The following is a 6,485-nucleotide window of genomic DNA, read 5'->3' on the forward strand; positions in this document are numbered from 1 at the left end:
GAGAAGTCGAACATCGAAAACGACTGAAAGCACGGAAGGCTCCTGCTTCCGATAGCATCTTAGCAAGAAATTTTTATTCGTGCAGTAGCGAGTAACTGGCTGTGAGGATTTGAAACGCATTATGAATTAGATTCCGAGTTTAGCCAAGCTTAGCTCAAGGACCCATACTCGTCGTTTATTTGGTTTGGTATTGCACCTGCACATGACTTCGAGAGTCATGATGATATTTGACTGAGGAACTGTCTTTCATCAGAACATTTTTGCTTCTCCACTTTGGACAGTTAGCAAATCTTTCTGTGGACGTCAGGAAATCTGTTTCCATGTGGCTTGGCAAGGATTTAGTCATGGATACAGGACCCTTTACATGCTAAGACCCAATGATCATGCAATTTGGGATATTCTAATAGAGTAGCTACTATGCTATCGGAGCCGGAGCCTTCCCGGCTCCAGCTCGTTTTCGATGTTTGCGACTTTCGATATCAGTCGATCGGCTCACTAAACTTGATCCAGAGTTATTTGGAGTAACCTAGAAATAAATTTTATGATGTTTCGCATATTATTGCCTAGCGATCGAATGGGCGCTCAAAATCAATAAATTTCAATATGCGCCGTAGTGAGCCGTTTGCAAGTTTATCGGATGTTGAAATATCCACAATCACGTGAAATTAATAGCAAAATTTTTATACTATAAATAAAACAAGACCAATATCTTTGATTTAAAATTTTAATGTCACATTATTACATTTTGTAAAATTTTTATTTATATATATAGAGTAGTCGCTACTTGTATCGGAAAGCACGGAGCCTTCGTAGCTCTTCCAGCTTGTTTTCGATGTTCGGACTTTCGAATCGTCGATGCGGCTTCCACTAAACTTGATCTAGAGTATTTGGCAGTACTAGAAAATAAATTTTATGATGTTTCGATATTATTTGTCTAGTGAGTCGAATGCGGCTCAATCAATAATTTCAATGCGCCGTATTCGTGCAGCCGTTGCAAGTTTAACGGTATAGTAGAATGATCCAAATCCACGTGAGTTTTGATAAGAAGTTTTTTATAGCTAGTATAAAGACAAGATCACGATATCTTTGATTGTAAAATTTTGATGTGTTATTATATTTTGTAGAGATTTTTATTTTCAGCCCGTGTGATTTATGAGCCCCCCCTCGTTACACTAGGCAAAATGTTCGTAAATCATAAAATTTATTTTCTAGGATACTTCAAATACTCTAGATCAAGTTTAACGAGAAGCCGACGACGATTCGAAAGTCCGACATCGGAAAACGAGCTAGAAGCACGGAAGCTCCGTGCTTTCGATAGCGATAGTAGCCTCACTATATATACATATATATACTATATATAATATATATATACTATATATATATATATTAGGAGAGAGGAGAGAGAGAGAGAGAGAGAGAGAGAGAGGAGAGAGAGAGAGGAAGAGAGAGAGTTAAGCTACTATACTCTTATGAGTGTAGAGTCCTTCATACTAAAACTTGTTTTCAATGTTGGGCATTTTTGATCGACGATCCCACACTGTTAAAAATGTCTAAGGTATTGAAACTTCTAGAAATAATTTCGTAATTTTTCAAAATTATTATAAAGTCCATCCAAGCATGTATAAAATGAAGGTTAAAATTGAATGTCACTCTTAAAAATGAATTGATCGGAGGGTCCTTCAATTTAAGATCGGAGTTATTAATCTTTATTTAAGGTAAGTGAATAGAATTTTCTATCAAAAATTCAACCTATTCCGATCTTATTTTCACCGTTATAAGTAGCAAATATTCCCATAGCCGGCCGTAAAAATTGTAATTTTGTGAGCTTTGTCGTAGTAAATGATATCAAAAAATGTATAAAATTTGATTTCTAGAAGTTATATATATATTAATATATATATATATACTATAATAGAGAGAGAGAGAGAGAGAGAGAGAGAGAGAGAGAGAGAGAGAGAGAGACGTTGTCATCTATTTATTTTCGATGATGGAGCCTCCAAATCAACAATTGGCACCGTTGAACATGATCTATATCACTTGAAGTATCTAGAAATCAAACTTCATGTTTTTTCGATATTGTTCTCTTGTCCATCAAGTGGGCGTAAAAATGAACGACTGAAAAAGAATATCCTCTAAAAATTGACGATAGGAATTTTGTAATCAAGATCGAGAGTATAGATTTTGTTCTAAATAGTTTAAAAAATTTTCTAACTAAAATTCAATTGATTTGTATAGCTTTACACCATTAAACGTAAAAACGGCTCATATATATCTACTATTAAAATTACAAATTTGGAAACCCTTTGATCATTAAACTAGGATTCAAACTTGGGACCTCGGATACCAACCACCAAGCCTTTTGCCACTTGCGCTAGGGACAGTCGATGATATCAAAAAGATCTGAAATCTGATTTCTATATACTTCAAGTGGTATAGATTATTCAACGATACCGATCATCAATTTGGAGGCTCCATCATCGAAAACAAATGGGTGGCATGTTACCGATAATATTTCAGCTCAATTATATATATATATATATATAGTTGAGCTAGAATACTCTTAAAAACACTATGAAGGTGGTGCTTTTGAGTTTTTAGTAATTGGATGGAGATAGGTAAGGTTGAGATGATGGTGGTAGGTGGAATAGTATTTGATCTAAAGGCTATTAGTAATCAAGGAGTAGATCCAAGAACTAGAAACTTAGAAGCACCAAGTGATATATTGGTGCTTCTAAAAATATTCTAGCTCAATTTTATATATATATATATATATATATATATATATATATATATATATATATAGAGAGAGAGAGAGAGAGAGAGAGAGAGAGAGAGAGAGAGAGAGAGAGAGGCAGTGATGTTTTGTTTTTAAATCATGGTGAATGGAGTGATGTAGAAAGATGGAGGAGTGATGTTAGGCATGGATGTAGAGATTGATGCCGGCTTCTCAGATTCATGCCAATCAGATGCGTGCTAGGATTGTCTACTGTTCTCTTTTTTTCTTTTTTTCTTTTTTTCTTTTTTTCTTTTTTTTAGAGAGAGAGAGAGAGTCAGGTAACGTATTATTTACTTAACACGTAGTGAAAATAAATTTGACTATACTGATAAGACAGCTAGATCTTGAAAATAGTCACAAAGAAAATAACACANTATATATATATAAGATTTAACTTCTCCCTCTGGTGATACTTATGGTCCATTTCATTTTGTCACCTACTAAAATGCCATGTTGCAATCAACGATCTCATTCCAGCAGGAAACGTACTTCGACATGTTGTTCATGGTCTTAAAAAAAATTCCGATAATTACTTAATATATATATATTATGAAAACTAGTTCTGATATTATTAAAGCAGATATATTATATCTACTGATATTCTGAACTTTTTGCTCGCAATAGTAGAAACTACTTTTGCTGTATCGATCTCCATACATAATAAAAAGATTAACGTTTTGCAACTAACATGGATAAAAGAAATGTTTTGCATGTGATATCGACATTCTTTGGTGTTTCCCAAATCCACATTAACATTCTATTTTGGTGCTTTGAATTTGAGATTGATTAGAGAATACAAGAGTAATAATAAATTATTTTATAAGTCAAAATTAACTAAAAATATTGTACATGTGGTTTCTTTAATTACTCTAACTAATGGTAGTTCAAAGTTTAAATTCCAAGTACAAAATGCAGTTTCTTTTAATTAAGTACAATTAATGTGAGGTCAACTCACACTATAAACATGTGAACCACTTCTCATGTACATCAACAGTGGTTTCATTTTTCTTTTTGTGAGTTGACCTCACATTAATTGTACTTAAGTATCTGAAACTCGATATATAATTATTTTATTTGAAATAAATATTTTTCATTGAAAAAAACATTAAAAGTAGCAACAGCTCTTTTTATTATTTCTTTTTTTTTCTTGACTAAATAGAAGTCTCATTTTTAAATCTTGTATCCTTTTGTTGAGTTATTTTATGTTAATATAATTATTTCATCTAAAAGATTTAGTAAAATGTAATATTATTGTTTTATGCAATAGTTCTATTCAGACAGTAATTTTTTTAAAAAAAATCTAGCAAAGTAAACAGACAATGGATATAATTAATAATTATATGAATACTTGAAAAATGTGACAAAAAAAGAATTTTCTCAACAAATTGATTTAATTCCTACAGGTTAATTGCTACTTGCCAGACTAATAAATGGCTCCTTTTTATTTTATTATAATCAATTTTTTTCAGAAAATTGATGAACTCCAATTTTGAATTTTCCAAAAAATTGATGAACTAGAGATTTTACTAAAATAACTTTAAATAATTCCATTAAATCAACAAGTTAAACTATATTATGGCATATAAACTGAATTATTTAACTGCTACTAGCTAATTGAGCCATAACTTTTTAACTTAATTAACTTCAAAAACTCAAATAAAAAATATTTAGAAGTAAAATGGGGTGTTAATCGAAAAAATTAAAGCTGAGGGGTTTATTTGAGGATCGGCTATATACTATATAGTTGAGGGAATCTTTACCTAAATTTAACAAAATTTATAACTATTGTATCTTGTTCAGTCTTAAATAAAAGAAAAGATGTTTGTTATTAAAACAATAAAGTTGAGGGGTCCACTTTGGAATTATGTATAGTTGAGGAGGTTTAGTACAATTTTATTGATAAGAATAATTAAAATGCTATTTGTACACCCTATTATAAACCGTAGATCTAATACCCGACAACTGGATACATAGTTAGAAGCTCTTTTCGGGTTTAAGCAATGATATCTGTCAACCCAGTGTATAGATATAAATTTTACAACCTGTCTTTACAAAAGTTAGGATCCACTAACTTTTTTATATCAAATTTTTTAAATTTTAAAAATTTAAAAGGTTCTACAAATCTTTAATGCAAAGAGTGTAATATATATACCCCTCTATGCAGAAACAAAATCAAAAAAATTTTATTAACGTCGGTCGAAAAAATAGCAAAAAATTATGTCTTATCTAATATCTTTTTTTTTAAAAAAAAAACACAGATTTATACCCTTAAATGGTTTCTGTAGCTAACAATAATTTTTGGAATATATTTAACGCACTATTTTGTTTCTGCATAGAGGCACCAACTACATATTTTGAATTTTACGTTAGGTGAACTAACTCTATTTAAAATGACACAAAGTTATAATATAAATATAATAGAAAAGGAATGTATGGAGATCTCCAAAACTATATGTGGCCAATCTGATATAACTTCTTGAATTATAATTTAATTCATTGAGAGTAAATTTTTTTGAAATTGATTTAGTTTAGATAAATAAATTAGATATTTTACCAAGTTGATTAAAAATTTTTATCAAATTTATAATCTACACTATTTTTATAACAAATAAAACTAGATTAATAAGCTGCTAGTAACTAAGTGAACTTAAAATTTAACCAAAACTTTCGACTTTATTAACCGTAATAAAATCAAATAAAAAGTATTGAAAGTTAAAGAGGGATCAACTTAAAAAAATGGAAGTTACATCTTTTTTGGAATGGCCTATAGTTGGGGAAGCATCTTACATTTTTTATCTTGTAAAAATCATCACGATTCACTATATATATGAAAAAAAGGATAGTTATAGTTATAAACCCACCTAAATCATAAACTATTTTAGAAGAGAGCAGGAAAATTTTGCAAAACTTAAAGGGGGAAGTGACTTAAACAGGGAAATTTTGAATTTTTATTTTGCGAAAAAAATAAAAAATATATATATAAATCTTGAAATTTTTAAAGAAAAAACTTCAAAAGCCCCCCTGTGGTTTCGCACTTTTTCATTTTAGTTTCCTATGGTTTAAAGTGTATCAAGTTAATACACTGTGGTTTCTCACTTTCTCACTTTAGTACCATGTGGTTTAAAATATATCAAGTTAGTACTTTGTAATTTTAATTTTGTATCAATTTAGTATCCTGTGGTTTTATTTTTCTCTTAATGAAATATTAGACCACGGGGTACTAAAGTGAGAAAGTACGAAACCACAGGGTACTAACTTAATACACTTTAAACCCCAAGATATTAAAGTGAGAAAATGCGAAACCACAGGTACTAACTTGATACACTTTAAACCACATGATACTAAAGTAAGAAAGAGTGAAACCATAAGGGGGTATTTGAAGTTTTTCCTTTTTTAAATACTAGCATAGCATATAAGATTTATATATATGAACCAGATGTAGGATGCAAACTAGATGGATATGTGCCGGAAGACCCATCCCACCTCCCGCTCGGGGGCCCCAAATTCATGACATATAAGAAAAAAAAAAAAATTCTATAATCTATCCCGCCTCGTAACTTATCTCCCGCCAGCATCCCAAATGTGTCATGTCTGTTAAATTTTTTTTTACAACTTATAATATAAATTTTGCTGGAATACTATTAATAGTAGTTAGTCTCTTTTGCTATCATGTTTTTAATCTTTGGTTGAAAAATTATAGAATTAGAAT

Source organism: Ananas comosus, linkage group 11, assembly GCF_001540865.1.
Source record: "Ananas comosus cultivar F153 linkage group 11, ASM154086v1, whole genome shotgun sequence".
Taxonomy (NCBI): Eukaryota; Viridiplantae; Streptophyta; class Magnoliopsida; order Poales; family Bromeliaceae; genus Ananas; species Ananas comosus.